This window comes from Schistocerca cancellata, chromosome 1 (assembly GCF_023864275.1).
Source record: "Schistocerca cancellata isolate TAMUIC-IGC-003103 chromosome 1, iqSchCanc2.1, whole genome shotgun sequence".
NCBI lineage: Eukaryota > Metazoa > Arthropoda > Insecta > Orthoptera > Acrididae > Schistocerca > Schistocerca cancellata.
In genome coordinates, this window is record NC_064626.1 from 623,016,651 (window position 1) to 623,036,312 (window position 19,662).

Consider the following 19,662-nt stretch of genomic DNA (forward strand, 5'->3'; position numbering starts at 1 on the left):
TAGAGCACGTTGGGTGGCACGGGATACATGCGGACGTGCATTGTTCTGTTGGAACAGCAAGTTCCCTTGCCGGTCTAGGAATGGTAGAACGATGGGTTCGATGACGGTTTGGATGTACCGTGCACTATTCAGTGTCCCCTCGACGATCACCAGTGGTGTACGGCCAGTGTAGAAGATCGCTCCCCACACCATGATGCCGGGTGTTGGCCCTGTGTGCCTCGGTCGTATGCAGTCCTGATTGTGGCGCTCACCTGCACGGCGCCAAACACGCATACGACCATCATTGGCACCAAGGCAGAAGCGACTCTCATCGCTGAAGACGACACGTCTCCATTCGTCCCTCCATTCACGCCTGTCGCGACACCACTGGAGGCGGGCTGCACGATGTTGGGGCGTGAGCGGAAGACGGCCTAACGGTGTGCGGGACCGTAGCCCAGCTTCATGGAGACGGTTGCGAATGGTCCTCGCCGATACCCCAGGAGCAACAGTGTCCCTAATTTGCTGGGAAGTGGCGGTGCGGTCCCCTACGGCACTGCGTAGGATCCTACGGTCTTGGCGTGCATCCGTGCGTCGCTGCGGTCCGGTCCCAGGTCGACGGGCACGTGCACCTTCCGCCGACCACTGGCGACAACATCGATGTACTGTGGAGACCTCACGCCCCACGTGTTGAGCAATTCGGCGGTACGTCCACCCGGCCTCCCGCATGCCCACTATACGCCCTCGCTCAAAGTCCGTCAACTGCACATACGGTTCACGTCCACGCTGTCGCGGCGTGCTACCAGTGTTAAAGACTGTGATGGAGCTCCGTATGCCACGGCAAACTGGCTGACACTGACGGCGGCGGTGCACAAATGCTGCGCAGCTAGCGCCATTCGACGGCCAACACCGCGGTTCCTGGTGTGTCCGCTGTGCCGTGCGTGTGATCATTGCTTGTACAGCCCTCTCGCAGTGTCCGGAGCAAGTATGGTGGGTCTGACACACCGGTGTCAATGTGTACTTTTTTCCATTTCCAGGAGTGTATTTTCGCATTCGGAGGAGAAATTTGGTGACCGGAAATTCGTGAGAAGATTCCGTCCCAACGATAAACGCCTTTCTTTTAATGATGCCAGCCCAAATCATTTATCATTTCAGTGACACTCTCCAATGTATCGTGATAATACAAAACGTGCTGCCCTTCTTTGAACTTTTTCGATGTACTCTGTCAGTCTTATCTGGTAAGGATCCCACACTGCACATCAGTATCCTAAAAGGGGACGGACAAGCGTAGTGTAGGCAGTCTCCTTAGGAGATCTGTTACATTTTGTAAGCGTCCTGCCAGTAAAACGCAGTCGTCACTTAGCCTTCCCTACAACATTTTCTATGTGTTCCTTCCAATTTAAGTTGTTTGTAATTGTAATTTCTAGGTATTTAGTTGTATTTACGGCCTTTAGATTTCACTGATTTATCGTGTAACCGAAGTTTAATGAATTCCTTTTAGCAATCATGTGGATGATTTCACACTTTTGGTTATTTAGGGTCAACGGCAAATTTTCGCTCCATTCAGATATCTTTTCTAAATCGTTTTGCAATTTGTTTTGATCTTCTGATGACGATATTAGTCGATAAACGACAGCGTCATCTGGAAACAACCCAAGACGGCTGGTAACATTGTCTCCCAAATCGTTTATATAGATAAGGAACAGCAAACGGCCTATAACACTATCTTGGGGAAGCCAGAAGGCATTTGATTTACTCTATGACTTTCCGTCAATTACTACGAACTGTGACCTCTCTGCCTGGAAGTCACAAATCCAGTCATATAACTGAGACGATATTCCATAAGCACGCAATTTCACTACAAGTCGCTTGTGTGGTACAGTATCAAAAGCCTTCCGGAAATCCAGAAATACGGAATCGATCTGAAATCCCTTGTCAATGGCACTCAACACTTCAAGCGAATAAAGAGCTAGTTGCATTTCACAAGAACGATGTTTTCTAAACCCATGTTGACCGTGTGTCAATAGACCGTTTTTTTCGACGTAATTCATAATGTTCGAACACAATATATGTTCCAGAATCCTGCTGTTTATCGACGTTAATGATATGGACCTGTAATTAAGTGGATTGCTTCTACTATCTTTCTTGAATATTGGTGTGACCTGTGCAACTTTCCAGTCTTTGGGTACGGATCTTTCTTCGAGTGAACGGTTATATATGATTCTTAAGTATAGAGCTAGCGCATCAGCATACTCTGAAAGGAACATAACTGGTGTACAGTCTGGACTAGAAAACTTGCTTTTGTTAAGTGATTTAAGTTGCTTCACTACTCCGAGGATATTTACTTCTACATCACTCATGTTGGCGGCTATTCTTGATTCGAATTCTGGAACATTTATTTCGTCTTCTTTTGCGAAGGCATTTCGCAAGGCCGTGCTTAGTAACTCTGCTTTGGCAGCACTGTCATCAATAGTACCTCCATTGCCATCGCGCAGAGAAGGCATTGATTGTTTCTTGCCGCTAACATACTTCACATACGATCAGAATCTCTTTGGATTTTCTGCCAGGTTTCGAGACGAAGTTTCGTTGTGGAAACTGTTATAGGCGCCTCGCATTGGACTCCGCGCTAAATTTCGAGCTTCTGTAAAAGGTCGCCAATCTTGGGGATTTTGCGTCTGTTTAAATTTGACATGTTTCGTTGTTTCTACAACAGTGTTCTGACCCGTTTTGTGTATCAAGGAGGATCAAGTGCGTCGTTTGTTAATTTATTTGGTATAAATCTCTCAATTGCTACCGATACTATTTCTTTGAATTCAAGCCACGTCTGGTCTACACTTATATTATAAATTTGGTAGGAGTGGACATTGTCTCTCAGGAAGGCGTCAAGTGAATTTTTACTTGCTTCTTTGAATAGGTATATTTTTCGTTTACTTCTGGAGGATTTGGGGGTTACAATATTCAATCTCGCTGGGACAACCCTATGTTCATTCGTCCCTATATCCATTTTGATGCTCTTTATTAACGCAGGACTAATTTTTGCTAAGAGGTCAAGTGTGTTTTCACAACCATTTACTATTCGCGTGGGCTCGTGAACTAACTGCTCGAGATAATTTTCAGAAACTGCGTTTAGCACAGTTTCGGATGATGTTTTATGCGTACCTCCGGAATTAAACATGTATTTTCGCCAAAATAGCGAGGACAAATTAAAGTCACCAGCAACTATTATCGTATGAGCCGGGTACGTGTTTGAAATCAAACTCAAGTTTTCTTTGAACCTTTCAGCAACTGTATCATCTGAACTGGGAGGTCGGTAAAAGGATCCAATTATTATTTTATTGCGGTTGCCAACAATGCCTCTGCCCATACTAACTCACAGGAACTATCTGCTTCAATTTCGCTACGAGGTAAAGCACTTCTAACAACAATAAACACACTACCACCAACCTTGTTTAGCCTATTCTTTCGGAACACCGTTAGGTTCTTCGCAAAAATTTCGGCTGAGCTTATCTCCGGCTTTAGCCAGCTTTCAGTGCCTATAACGATTTGAGCATCAGTGTTTTGTATTAGCGCTTGGAGCTCTAACACGTTGCCAACACAGCTACGACAATTTACAACGATGGATCCTGTATCTACGTTCTTCATGTGATCGGCCTGCACCCTTTGTGACTGAAGCCGTTCTTGTGTTTTCTCGAGACCCTGTAACCTAAAAAACCGCCCAGTCAACGCCACACAGCTTCTGTTACCCGTGTAGCCGCCTCGTGTGTATAGCGGACACCTGACCTATTCTGCCGAACCTGAAACCACCCACCCGTTGGCGCAAGTCGAGGAATCTGCACCCTACACGTCGCAGAACCGTCTGAGCCTCTGATTCAGACGCTGCACTCTGCTCTGTACCAGAGGTTCGCAATCGGCCTTGTCGACTATGCTACAAAATATCAGCTCTGCTTTCATCTTGCAAGCAAGACTGGCAGCCTTTGCCACTTCTGTTAGCCGCTCGAAACCAGATAGAATCTCTTCTGATCCAGAGTGACACTCATCATTGGGACCGACGTGAGCAACCACTTGCAGTTGGCTGCACCCTGTGCTCTTCATGGCATCTAGAACGACCTGTTCCACATCTGGATTGGCTCCACCTGGTATGCACACGGAGTGCACACTGGTTTTCTTTCCCTTCTTGGCAGCCATGTCCCTAAGGGGCCCCATAACGCGCCTAACGTTGGAGCTCCCAACTATCAATAATTCCACCCTCTATGATTGTCCGGATCTTGCAGGCTGAGATACACGCTGAAGTGACAAAAGTCATGGGATACCTCCAAATATTTCGCCTGGCGTAGTGCAGCAACTTGGCGTGGCATGGACTCAACAGGTCGTTGGAAGTCCCTCCAGAAATAATGTTAGTAGTAGCGTAACCATTGTCAGTGCAGGTTGCATACGTTCAATGTCAAGTACACATTCAGGGGAAACTTGACGACTTATGATACCCTCCCACACCCAACTGTTCTGTTAACTGATTTATGACCACCTGAATTCTGAGGAATTCCTCCATCTCCCCCTCCCGCTACACCACCGCCAATGCTCTGGATACCTGTTACCGTCCCCCCTAGCTCTTGCCGATACGAGCACACTTTCAGACATGAGTTATTCAATTAGACCTCGCCCACTCTGTCAGTTTGATTGACTAATTAATTAAATCGAATTATTCAACCCCTTTCCCCTCTAGTAAATTCTCAGCCCCACCTCCCCTCCTCCACCTGGAACTTGGCGGCAAATGGACTCAGTCTGTGCTGAAGAGGAAGGATTTCACGACAAGACATTAAAATCAATGTCAGTTACATAGAAAAGGATGTACTGTTTATTTATAAAATTAAATTCGCAGGGGTTGGAGTTCTTTTTTTATTTGGTGGAAAACGCTGCTCATCGTTTTCTGCAGTCTGAGAATATGCAGGTGTTGCAAATATATCTCAAAGATGTAATTAAACAGATCACTTTCTTTGCTGATCACGCAAGGAAAACTATCAAGAAAACCGACTTCAACATACCTCACCACATGTAGTCTTTCTGTCGCATCTTTGCTCTGACAGCACAGAAAGAATGCTCGTCAGGACAAAGTGCGCCCACGTGCTGACCACTTTGCTGGGTTGTACCATGCGCCGCTGTCCGACAGGCAGCACTACATCTGCTCGGACCCTGCGATTGCTGCAACCCACCGCAACACCAGTCGCCTCACAGTATTAGCACAACTCAAGTGGCTACTTCACGCCGTGTGCCACTGTTAAGAGAATTGCAACCAACCTTTCCAAACCAGCAGACCATAGTGTCTCAGAATACTGCACTCTATCTGGTTGTGACCACCCAGCAGCCGCATCACTCAAAGGACACCGGTCCCCTTTGTTCATGGCAGTGTCCTTTGCCGCCTCAAGTGGCTACTTCCGGCACCTCCGCAACCTGCTTCCAAACACACAACTTCGATAGTTGGTCAGTGGAACCACCTGCTCTACATACTGACCGAGCTGTGCACACACTGACTTAGTTCACAATACCACTGTCAAAGGATGCTGAGAAAAGCAACATCCTCACCCCTCCAGTTACTTCCACTTGGACAAAGCATCAGATGGCGGCAACTCCTTGTTATAGATGGCGGAAAGTTTTTGATGTTAATGGATGGGAAATTCCCCTCAAAATATATGCTCTCTCTCTCTCTCTCTCTCTCTGTCTCTCAGGTGGCTACTTCCTGCCCTACCACACTAACCAGTCCTTTGTCCTGAACAAAGTAGTGGTTACCTTGTAAATCCATAGCTGTGGCTGTCTTGGAAATAGTCCCTCACTCTATCAGATTGATTGACTAATTAATTAATAAAATTAATAGCCTACATGTGGGAGCAGTTTTTTCTTGCATCCTGTTGGTGGATGATAGGACTGGTATACGGGGCGAGATTCAATCCTGCAACTGCCCAGTTGCCAAACCACTCCGGATTTCCTTCCTCCCCCCCCTTGCCTCCTGTTGGCAGATAATGACACAGTTAGGTCTTTTGGCAGGAGGTATGTTACGTTGGAAGCAGCTGAGAATTTCAAATTTCAGCACAATTGTATGCTATATCCTTAAACAATCTATAGTGGGGCTGGATTTATGTGTGTGCTCTCAGTACCACTATTGGAAACAATAAACTGACAAGTCAGGGATTTGACATCTTGATTGGAAGCGGTGCTGTATAAAATAGCAATTGGAATTTCAAATTTGGAATTTATACTGTCATGGTTGTGGAATTCCCGACCACTACAGGCCTGCTAAGTGTATTTTATAAAGCAGTATAGAATTCCTAAGTTTGTTCTCTCAGCAACAGCAGGATGCAGAAGGAAGAAGAAAGGGTCTACCATGTGACAGGACAGTAACATCAATAAATACCATTACAAGACAGAGTGCAGTGCAATGTATTGAGAAGCACTAAACCACAGTCCTAGTAGGTGTCACGGCTAGATGCTTGAGAGCGCTGAAAACACTCCTGCAGAAAGCCGACTTACTTTCCAGATCTCCACATTCAGCGCGCCCGTTCCCTCGTCCACCGCTAATGCCAGTGCTCAGATGTCAGAGAAAACTGCCCTTCATGACTTCAGCCACAGTCATTTGCACGTGAGAAAGCTAGAGTGCACCACCACATCCATGGAGGGCATTTGCGGATGATTGGAGTGGTATGAATTTGGACGTTGTCAAACCATCTAGCGCGAACACTTGGCAATGATCTATACTGAACTGCTCAATTTCCTACGGAGAAAATATGCAGCAAATGTGGTTGCAGAGAAAGCCCAATGCATGCTGAGTATTTTTCACTATTCAGCTATCCAGAGAGCGCTGCTAGGGCCGCCACTGGGACTTGTCCTCACAGCTGTGTGAAAGAATGACTAGCCAGCTGGCCCAAACGTTTATTATACCCATTGCTCGCGACAGCCTTAAGCCGGAAATGTCATTTCGTCCCAGTCACCAACTACCTCCTCCACGCACCCAAATAGCCAGCAGGCCAGTTACATATTTATCACAAAAATTATATGGAGGTATGTTCCATCTGTGCAACTAAATGAAGGTCGTTTGTTTGTTGCCACATGCATTTCGCTTCTTTTATTTGGAAGCAACTCCAGTGGCCTGCAATACATGTTTCCTTTCATACATATAATAAATGTGTTATGTAGTAGTTACAGTATGTTATTAGGTTACATTTTGTCATGTTTTTCTCTTGTTTTTCAGATTAAAAATAACTTCTGTAGCACAAATTTCTCGAGGTGAAATTACTGTTCGGTGTTTCTTTTGATAATAGTCCCCATGCTGCAGCTGGCCGCATTCCGAGGTTTTGCACTCAAAATTGTCACAACACATCACCTACATCACTTACACCTTTCATTTTGTGATCAACATGCGTGTGTTTATTTTTTGTCTTTTGTTTGTGGTTTGATATTTTCATTTGTCTCTCTCTCTCTCTCTCTCTCTCTCTCTCTCTGTGTGTGTGTGTGTGTGTGTGTGTGTGTTCGTGTGCAGGAAGATTCTTGTACACTTTGCATATGAGATATTTGCCATAGAAGAATAGAACAGCCAACGTTCGTAAAAATGCTAAGCATCACAGTGCGAGAGTAAAGAGACGAAATATGCTTTTCAGTGTGCGCTTATACCAAGACGTGCGTCCAGCGTTTAAATACTCTAAATAAACACTATGAGCCGACCGCGGTGGCCAAGCGCTTCAGTTCGGAACCGCGTGGCTGCTACGGTCGCAGGTTCGAATCCTGCCTCGGGAATGGATGTGTGTGATGTCTTTAGGTTAGTTAGGTTTAAGTAGCTCTAAGTTATAGGGGACTGATGACCTCAGATGTTAAGTCCCATAGTGCTCAGAGCCATTTTAAACACTATGACCCACTGGGCGTAGATATTTAAAATCAGTGCCGCAGCGCTAGGTAGCAAGAAGCTGTGAAACAGAAGAAAGAACAATCTATCTTTTGTTAAGAAATATTCTAGAGACTTCATTATCCTTTGTACTTTTGGTCGCCGACATGTTAAGACTTACTACATAGCATTTCTACAAGTTGTATTTTTATTTTGTGTAAAAACTATGTGAAACGACGAACAAACGTTTTGGTAACTCGGGTGAGGATATAATGTACTTACACACACACAAGGACGTTTAATTTGAAGAAGGAACGGACTGATAAAGCAGCGATTATTGGACTGCGCCATGTACAAAAGAAATATCAGAAGTAAGTCATGTATTTATTGTGTATTTGTCAATGTCTAGAGTTTAAAGCCAATTTGTTCACAATATATTACTATTTTAGGATGCAGTAATTTTCTTCTTATTCTTTTCTTTCACTAACCAAAAATGATGTTCAAATTATATATGAGCTTTGTTACACGTTCGCTCTTTATCGCGATGTCTCGATTGTATTTGGGAGACCACTAATGTGTTCAACTTCAGATCTGTTAATCTTTCTCTTACGAAATTCCACTAATTTGCTTTCATTTACATTTTTATATTCAAATAGGTCCCTTAGGTATTTTCATCGAATATTCTGATTGCCTGAACGCAATCCGTGTCAAAAGGTCAATTAAGAAAACCCCTTCGCGTAATCAATCCGCACGTCTCCTGAACACAATCGAGAACCGACGCATCGGTGATCAATTAATAATCTCTCACTCTCTTTAAGTCGCACTAAAAAACGGCCACACAGGATAGCCGTAAGTAAGCAATCTAGCGTTGCATCTTTTCAGTAAATATTACCAACAAACAAAGACAGCATCACTATTATTATTTACTACTATTTCTTAGACAGAGTAAGCAAGTTCCTAACGCCAGAATGTGAAACAAAGTTGGCATGGAAAATTGACTGGGAACCAGCGAAACAGTCATTTCTCGTCGAAAGCGATAAGACGGCTGGAATAGATTGTTTAACGAGGATGACAACCAAATGTAGACTAATAAATGTATATATGTCAGATCACAAGCCCAGGTGTGAACTCAAAATCAACGGCAGTCACCTTATAGTTCTCTATAAAATGTCCTTAGCTAAACAGCGATGTATTACCATCTGTGGCACTGCAATATATAACCACAGAATGGATCGTTCTTTGCCTGTGAACAAGACTGTTTAGGTGTTTTAAGCCCTAACAAACTGTATTTACAAAGTGCTTCTCTGCATTCCCCACAAATGACAACCGTCAGTGTGAGCTAACAAATACTTTACAGAACAGTTGCCACAGGGCTTTTAACAACATTGTGCTGCATGTCTATTGATGTAACAGGGGTACGAACAAGTTGACTGCTGTCTTTGAAGCTTTTCTGGAAAAGAAAACCATCTGCCTCTAAATCGATGTGGATCTGTGTTAAGGGATGATAGAAAGTAGATAGTGTAATCGGTTGAGAGGGATTGTAACGATGTATGATTTAATGGTAGACTGATGATGCATTCTAGAGAGAGGGAGATGATGTGGCAAAACGTTTGTCACGGATTTAACCTTTTTTTCCGTTGTGCTCTCGGGGTGCATTACTTGTGTGGCATACCTTTTGATCGACTCGTATACAAGTGCTTGTTTTGTGTGTCTGTTAGAGCGCTGTCTACCTACAATATTTAACACCAAGCCTCTCCAAACGACAGAGGGCTTCCAATGCATGTGTGATGAGTCATGCATCGATGGAAAACCTATTTAAACACCCTTATCTAGATGAACGAAGATGTACGCAAGGTATTCCATTTCTCTACCACATCTTGGACATAAAATCGAACCTTCGGTTTCACAACTGCAGTGATTCTAAGTTAGTGGCAGGTGTTTGTGAGGTACTGCAATTCCTGTGTATACATCTACCTGAGAAATGTGTGTCTGGAAGAGAGCAATCATTTGGAATTAGTGCAATATGGAGTGCAATTTTACATATCAAACACCACTGCTACGCATTTGTGTTTATGTTCCATGAGCACTTCTTTCTTCCCAGCACCTTCTTGGTATGGAATCCAGACAAAACAACAAATTAACACAATTGATAGCACAAGTGAATTACGTAAAATGTTTCAAACTTCTTCCATCTGGAGCTCCATCATGCATAACTCAAACATTTCTTCTTCTACTTCTTTTTCCTAATCGTCTATTATATCACCACAACACTCACAAACGTAACAGGCTTGTATCTACTATACACCAATAAGGAGTGCTAAACTGCTCAGCATACAAGCATCTAGAGAGATTGTGTGTAACTGGATGGGTGATGTGGGTGGGACTGCTATAGAACAGTCTTCGCAGAACGATGGTAACAGTATTGGAATTAGAAAACTAATCTGTATCACTAGCGCCGGTCGGTACAAGTTTGGAAGAGGTATTATGCTATTTGCGAAAGCAAAATATCAAGCTACTGATTACGTGGAACTCAGCTCATTTTGTTCCTTCACGAGACTTCGAATGTATCAGGTATAGTACCCTCCTAGTTCTGGTCTGTTTCGAAATAAATTGGAGACGAGTTTCAGGGAGGGTAGGTTAAAGACAGAGGAAGAGCTACGAGATGCATAGAGAGAGGCCATGCGGAGTTTTGGTCAGGTTTCTTAGACTATAGATTTAACGAGAGTGTAGCTCGTTTCGAAACAGAGGGATGAGTGCTATAATTTTGAATCTCCGACCTTAGGCCACGAATGCGAGAATACTTTCTGACTCCATCCACACAGGGCGGGAGATGGCAAATCATAATTAAATCTTGTCCAACTTATAAAGTGTTTCGGTTAAGGAACGTAGTTTTTGCGCTTCTTCTCTGTTGATGGCTGTTTTCTACACTAAGAAACATTATTTGTATCATGTGATGTAGGCTGTGTAACAGAGTTCATAACATGTCCACAGGTATATGACCCTTGCAGGGTAATGGAGGGAGTGGTTTAACGATGATACAGAAATTGAGAACCATGCTGCAATATCATTGGCTGAAAGCATCATGAGACTGACTGACACGATGAGACAAGTCATGGAGAGTGGTGGTTTGGAACTCGAGTAATTGAGTAAAACGCATTAAAATTATGGATAGAATTACGAAAGTTGATGGAAAATACTTGAAATTGATAAAAATACGACAAAAGATGTGGAGGGGTGAGGATATTTACATCCTCGCCTAGGTGTATGAAGATCATTCCATTCTTCCACCTGTGTGATTGACAACTGATGGTGCTGTCTGTCTGTTTCTATGGGTTTAAGTCCTGCAGGATACGCCCTTGTTCCATATGGAGATAAGCACTGTAAACCATAAAAATTAATTATGCAGTGTGCAGAGATTTGGAGCTTAGGATGACTACCACCTAGGACACCGAAACATCGATTATATATCTGGGTACAATATGCAACACCAGTGTGAGGAATCGATGCCCAGGGTCTCCGAGAAATGGAACAACGAGACATATGCTACCCTCTCACAGTGGAAGATGAGATTAAATGTGGAGATCATCACCTTTAGACAGCTGTTTGGAAGCGCTCCACAATGCCGCAAACTCTTCCAGTTTCCGTATGTCACGATATCCTCCACTTTTTTGTCAATGAGAAACACTGCCTTAGTCTTTCATTTCAACCATCCTGCGTGTTGTGAGGACAGCATAGTTCACACATGCAGTGTCTAGTTTTCTATGAGGCCCAATGAATCTAAACATGTTAATGTTGGCTTAGCACACGACACGGACCTCGAAGTTGTGGTAGAAAACAAAATGTATTGCAGTGTACAAAGCTATAGTCATGTACTGCTTAGATGCGTTACAGCAGAAAACACAATGCATCAAACTGCTTATGAACGAACAACACAGGAACCCTCTCTTGTGACTAATAGCCTGTGGGATATTGTCCTCTTACAGTGCGTGTGGCGAAACCTTACGCTGGTCTGTGCAAGCGACGTCGGTTACTGGCTGACTGCTTCAATGTACCAGTGCCTATATATTGAATAGGATCGTCACATATGCTCGATGTCAGCAAACATTTGGTAATTGTTTTCGATACATAAGAAGAAAGGGACGTGGAAATATCTTACTGAGTTCTCTATTGCATGATGTTAGTGAAGTTTTTATAGTTCATAGTTTTTCTCTGTAACGAGTAGGGAGAGGATGTTAGGATGACAGACATGAATGCACCCTGAGAGACGCAGATTTCCTTCAGACTACAGTACGTGTTGGTAGTGTGGGAATGTGCCACAACGCAGTAGCAAAACACATCCATAACTGCCCTTATTTCCTTTTCTACTACCTCGTGTTGAAGGAGAAAGTTTAGTTTGGCGCTGGGCTTGCACATTGTACACGACTGGTGGAACTACAACAACGAACACTCCTGGAAATGGAAAAAAGAACACATTGACACCGGTGTGTCAGACCCACCATACTTGCTCCGGACACTGCGAGAGGGCTGTACAAGCAATGATCACACGCAAGGCACAGCGGACACACCAGGAACCGCGGTGTTGGCCGTCGAATGGCGCTAGCTGCGCAGCATTTGTGCACCGCCGCCGTCAGTGTCAGCCAGTTTGCCGTGGCATACGGAGCTCCATCGCAGTCTTTAACACTGGTAGCATGCTGCGACAGCGTGGACCTTATGTGCAGTTGACGGACTTTGAGCGAGGGCGTATAGTGGTCATGCGGGAGGCCGGGTGGACGTACCGCCGAATTGCTCAACACGTGGGGCGTGAGGTCTCCACAGTACATCGATGTTGTCGCCAGTGGTCGGCGGAAGGTGCACGTGCCCGTCGACCTGGGACCGGACCGCAGCGACGCACGGATGCACGCCAAGACCGTAGGATCCTACGCAGTGCCGTAGGGGACCGCACCGCCACTTCCCAGCAAATTAGGGACACTGTTGCTCCTGGGGTATCGGCGAGGACCATTCGTAACCGTCTCCATGAAGCTGGGCTACGGTCCCGCACACCGTTAGGCCGTCTTCCGCTCACGCCCCAACATCGTGCAGCCCGCCTCCAGTGGTGTCGCGACAGGCGTGAATGGAGGGACGAATGGAGACGTGTCGTCTTCAGCGATGAGAGTCGCTTCTGCCTTGGTGCCAATGATGGTCGTATGCGTGTTTGACGCCGTGCAGGTGAGCGCCACAATCAGGACTGCATACGACCGAGGCACACAGGGCCAACACCCGGCATCATGGTGTGGGGAGCGATCTTCTACACTGGCCGTACACCACTGGTGATCGTCGAGGGGACACTGAATAGTGCACGGTACATCCAAACCGTCATCGAACCCATCGTTCTACCATTCCTAGACCGGCAAGCGAACTTGCTGTTCCAACAGGACAATGCACATCCGCATGTATCCCGTGCCACCCAACGTGCTCTAGAAGGTGTAAGTCAACTACCCTGGCCAGCAAGATCTCCGGATCTGTCCCCCATTGAGCATGTTTGGGACTGGATGAAGCGTCGTCTCACGCGGTCTGCACGTTCAGCACGAACGCTGGTCCAACTGAGGCGCCAGGTGGAAATGGCATGGCAAGCCGTTCCACAGGACTACATCCAGCATCTCTACGATCGTCTCCATGGGAGAATAGCAGCCTGCATTGCTGCGAAAGGTGGATATACACTGTACTAGTGCCGACATTGTGCATGCTCTGTTGCCTGTGTCTAAGTGCCTGTGGTTCTGTCAGTGTGATCATGTGATGTATCTGAGCCCAGGAATGTGTCAATAAAGTTTCCCCTTCCTGGGACAATGAATTCACGGTGTTCTTATTTCAATTTCCAGGACTGTATTTCCATTTCCACCGAGTGGTCAAGTTACAGTCCTGTTGCATTAACTCAGCTCCTCCTGTTTTTCTACTGGATGCTGAAAGTGGTAGATATAGCGCTCTCTGACTTCCGTTCAGTTCCGACTAAAACTGAAATGATCGCACGGACAAAACAACTGGGAGTGTGGGACAGAGACTGAGGAAAAGTTACAAGTTGCAGAGAGACTGACTAAAACATGCTGGAGTTTTGCTGTATGGGGCTCTTACCAGATAGGTTCCAAAAATGTGACTCGTTTCAAGATATAAAAGTGCCACAAATATGACTCACCAGTGGCTGTAATCATTAAAACACATCCATAGGATGCTACTCAAGCACGTGGTTGAATGGAGAGACTTTATTCTAAATCTCAAACAGAACTTCTACCAGAGAGTGTAACACTATAGATCTGAAAAATCTGTGTATTACTCATAGTATTTGGTACATGTCTTATGACTTCAGTCTAGAATTGCAGTTTTTAAATGATTCCTCACATGGTATACCATCTACTGTACGTGATATTTTTCAAAAAAATGGTTCAAATGGCTGTGAGCACTATGGGACGTAACTTCTGAGGTCATCAGTCCCCTAGAACTTACAACTACTTAAACCTAACTAACCTAAGGACATCACACACATCCATGCCCGAGGCAGGATTCGAACCTGCGACCATAGCGGTCGTGCGGTTCCAGACTGTAGCGCCTAGAACCGCTCGGCCACTCCGGGATATTTTTCAAACAACCATCATCCTCCCCTGTGCATATATTACAGAACCACTGTTACACTGTCTATATGGTATCCGGATAGAATGTGTTACAATTACTGTTTGTTAGCGTAAGAACTATTTAGCAGCCACACGACGGAGTTCCAAATATCGGCTTAATTCCACGTTCCTTAGCTGAATCACTTTCTAAATTCGGTGAAAACGGTGATCTTATTACGAGCTTACACATCTGACGATGTGGCGAAGTGCACCCACACTTCCGGTCTGTTAACACACACCCCTGCGATCACTATCTATATTCAATGTCGCGGTATTTGGTGGAAGACCACTTCATTCGGAAGCTACACCGTATCTCGGTTTATAAAACTTGTTTATTTTTTAACAAGGATATCGTTAGCGATAGTTATGGGCGACTGTAGAACCAAGGCCGCTTTTTATGCAGGGTGACACTAACATAGCCTTGCGATTGCGTTTTTAAGAGCTGGTCGCTAATAAAGCGATTACGTCTCTCCTCCGAAGACACACAGACACCAGTCGCAAGAAAAACCAATGAATCATGTCCATCCATAGCGGATTTTCGCTCAATATTGTTTGGTGCCACGGCATTCAGTTATTGTCGAAGTATTATACTTAGTTGGGGATGTGTGATAGATGCGCTGTGATTGACATGTGTTGAGGTGTGAGATTACTGTGGTCAGTTTTCCTACATGTGCAAAAAAAATGACTAGTCCAGTCGTAAGGTAGGTATGGACTTGAAGTGGAAAGTTGCAATTTTAACACATCGGTAGCCGTAAGTGGGGTGAACGATTTTACGTGGAAAATTATGTCCAATCATAAGGAGGGTACAGGTAATGATTTCAACGTGAGATTCGTCTCCGAGCCATAGACATCAGGAGGAGGAGTTTCCGATACTTTGCTTATTGTCGAATGTTACCAGACTGGGGCTGCAAACTTAATATTTAATTGTAATTTCCAGGGTATGGATTTTTAAGTGATCACCTTTTTTGTTAGGGTAAATTTAAGTTGTTTGGAAAGATATCACACTGAGAAATTTTGTTTCTAGAAAAGAGGCATTTTTTCACGCTCCTTTCTCCCTTTTTTGGGACCTATATCCCTTTTCTCCTCAACCATGCCCATAAACCACCTTTTCACCCTTTTTTTTAATGTCATTCCAATTTGTTCTATAAGATTTATGATCAGTACAAAATATTTAACTTTCAATTAATGTCTCGACAGCTTGATGCGTAAGTGCTAATAGTAAGCCTGCGTCTTTCAGTAAATGCCCCGAGAGAGTTGAAAGTACACCTGCTACAATGGAAAATCATTGTGTGTTCGACAAAACTCTTTCTGTCGCTTTACCACTATAAAGTAGCCCACAATAATTGAATTGACAATGAGTGATGCTAACCCATCCAGGATCAGTAGTCTGCTGTTCGTGAATGTTTGTGTCTGTTAACGTGGAGACGGAGGCTGGTCACGCAGATATGGCAGTAACCATACGCAGATAGTTCCTAGAATTAAGACTGGGTTCTGCTCGAAGCTACTAAAATTGCTGCGACTGTATTTCCAGCATGAATGAGAGAACTCTGATAACTTTGTGGTGTGAAGCAGAGTGAGGATAGCAAGTGAGCAGATGGATACAAGAGTTTTGTGTGACAGTCGCACCGATTTTTGCACGTGAGCTAGTGTTAGCTCCTTGTTATATTACTAAACGAGTGTACGACTAGATTTTACCACGCCAAAGATGCCTGGTGCCCAATTTATTGTTCTAATTCAGGAATTCAAACAAGATTTCATAGACTGGTGGAACTGTTATTCGATGTACTATTTGCGATTCGCAAATTTTGGTAGATGAGAAACACCGGCGACATCGCATCAGAGAACACAATTATACCTCCAAGCATCAAATGAATGAAACTCTTCAAGCAAGCAAATTGCGGCAGCCTGTATTACGAAATGCGTTTCAACAGAGTTCTTCAAAAAGCCAAAATTTGAAGGAATTAAACATTCATTTCTGTGCAGCTGTTACACAAGCAGGAACTTCACTCAATAATGTGAACCATCTAGTCTTCAAGGGATTTCTTGGAAAATATACAAAGATTTCAATGCCCAATGAGAGTAAGAAAAAACTACATGGAGCCTGTTCACAAAGAAACCACACAAAGAATCACGGAGAAAGAGTCTGATTGCGATGTGAGAATTATTGGGGATGAAACCATAAACTTAATGGAACAATATGTTTGGAACATTTTAGTTTTTCCCTTAGCAGGGGAGAAAGTTAACCCCATGTTATTACACATGTACGAGGTGCTTAAAGATAAAGCAATCAATTATGGACTTCCGCCAAAATCTCTGGCCTACTGGTATCGAGTTTGACAGACTTCTAGTGGTTACACACCAGGCTCCATACATGTTTTCAGCAGCTAATCAATCAAAACTTTTCTTTCCTAAGCTGAAGCATGTGACATGCTTGGTTCATGACCTTCACTGGGTCTGTGTATCCATAAGGAACGAATACGACATCGCAAATCATTTCATCTCCGCCCTCTAGAAGATTCTACTAAAAGCTCTGAGTCGTGTTGTTGCCTACAGGGAAGCCATTGACCTGTCCGTTCCAAAATTCCTGGCTGGTCGTTATGGATCTTGGATTGGGTAGGCTGATATGTTGTATGAGAATTTTGGCAAAATTAGAGAGTTTGAGCTTTCTTTGGATCAGCCAATGTAGGTGCAATTTCCAATGCACAGCAACTTCCGTTGCTGGAATAAATAAATAATTTGCATAGAGAACTAGATTGTGTCCGTAGTAACAAGTAACTGACTGCAGCTATTAAACAATTAGAAGGATAAGGTCTGGAAGAGGACACACAATGGGATATTTTTACTTCCGTGAGGCAGCAGTTAGATGGCTTCGCTAAAGACAGACTTGAGTCTAGGCCTTAGAAGAATCCAGACATTGAGGAATTCGCCCTATCTGAAGAGCTGCCATTCCGAGTGAATACGAGGTTTGTCCCATTGGTTTCTGTGGATGTCGAAAGGAGCTTTAGGATCTAAAAAGATATTCTACTTTTAAGAGGAACGGACTTACTTTTAAATGTGTAGAGATGCTTAATGTCGAAGTACGACAGCTTCATGTTTCTTCCTCCTTTTGATGAGTGATAATTTGATGTACTTGTTTGTAATTCAATAAACTAGAATAGAGGAAAGAGAAATCGTTGAATAAACAAGCTCGTTATGTCCCTCTTTTTACCTTATTTGAGGCCTTTTCTGTTACTTTTTGCAACTGAAATTTGCACGTAAAAATCCTAACTCTGGTAATTACAGTGATAAATATGTGGCTGGTTTCTTATGACGACTCTGCTGGCTGCTCGGGGGCACGGTGAAGGTAGTGCGTAACCGGAACGAATTGACATTTCTGGCTTAAGGCTGTTGCGAGCGGTGGGTACAAACAAAAGTTCCGGCTGGCCGGCTTGTCGATTCTTTCCCGCAGCTGCAGGGGCAATTTCCAGCGGCAGCCCTTGTGGCGCTCTCTGGATGCTGAATAGTGAACTAATACTCAGTACGCATCGGGCGGTTTCTGCGGTCACGTATGTTACATGTATTCTCCGTGAAAAAGTCAATACAGATCACTGCCAAGTGTTGGCGATGGACGTATTGATAACATCCGAATTCCTACCACTCCAATCATCCTTGGATGCCCTCCGTGGCCTGGGTTGTGCACTTTGGCATTCACACTTGCAAATGGCTGTGGCTGCAGTCAGGGTGGCAGTTTTCTCCGACCTCTGAGCACTGGCGCTGACGGTGTACGACAGAAGTGGCGCATTGAATGCGGACATCTGGTTGTTGGGTGGGTTGTATGTATCAGTGTTTTCAGCGATGTCAGGCAGCTACTTGGATTGTAGGTTTTTATTGCTTCTCAATACATTGCACTGCACTCTGTCTAGTGGTGATATTTGCTGTTGTTACTAGCCTGTGACGCGTTTTTTCTTCCTTCTTCGTCCTGCTGTAGCTGAAAGAACAAACTTAGGAATTTATAAAATACACTTAGCTGGCCCGTAGTAATCGGGAATTCCACGACCGTGATGGTTTAAATTCACGCCGAAATTTGAAATTCCAACTACACTCTTGGAAATTGAAATAAGAACACCGTGAATTCATTGTCCCAGGAAGGGGAAACTTTATTGACACATTCCTGGGATCAGATACATCACATGATCACACTGACAGAACCACAGGCACATAGACACAGGCAACAGAGCATGCACAATGTCGGCACTGGTACAGTGTATATCCACCTTTCGCAGCAATGCAGGCTGCTATTCTCCCATGGAGACGATCGTAGAGATGCTGGATGTAGTACTGTGGAACGGCTTGCCATGCCATTTCCACCTGGCGCCTCAGTTGGACCAGCGTTCGTGCTGGACGTGCAGACCGCGTGAGACGACGCTTCATCCAGTCCCAAACATGCTCAATGGGGGACAGATCCGGAGATCTTGCTGGCCAGGGTAGTTGACTTACACCATCTAGAGCACGTTGGGTGGGACGGGATACATGCGGACGTGCATTGTCCTGTTGGAACAGCAAGTTCCCTTGCCGGTCTAGGAATGGTAGAACGATGGGTTCGATGACGGTTTGGATGTACCGTGCACTATTCAGTGTCCCCTCGACGATCACCAGTGGTGTACGGCCAGTGTAGGAGATCGCTCCCCACACCATGACGCCGGGTGTTGGCCCTGTGTGCCTCGGTCGTATGCAGTCCTGATTGTGGCGCTCACCTGCACGGCGCCAAACACGCATACGACCATCATTGGCACCAAGGCAGAAGCGACTCTCATCGCTGAAGACGACACGTCTCCATTCGTCCCTCCATTCACGCCTGTCGCGACACCACTGGAGGCGGGCTGCACGATGTTGGGGCGTGAGCGGAAGACGGCGTAACGGTGTGCGGGACCGTAGCCCAGCTTCATGGAGACGGTTGCGAATGGTCCTCGCCGATACCCCAGGAGCAACAGTGTCCCTAATTTGCTGGGAAGTGGCGGTGCGGTCCCCTACGGCACTGCGTAGGATCCTACGGTCTTGGCGTGCATCCGTGCGTCGCTGCGGTCCGGTCCCAGGTCGACGGGCTCGTGCACCTTCCACCGACCACTGGCGACAACATCGATGTACTGTGGAGACCTCACGCCCCACGTGTTGAGCAATTCGGCGGTACGTCCACCCGGCCTCCCG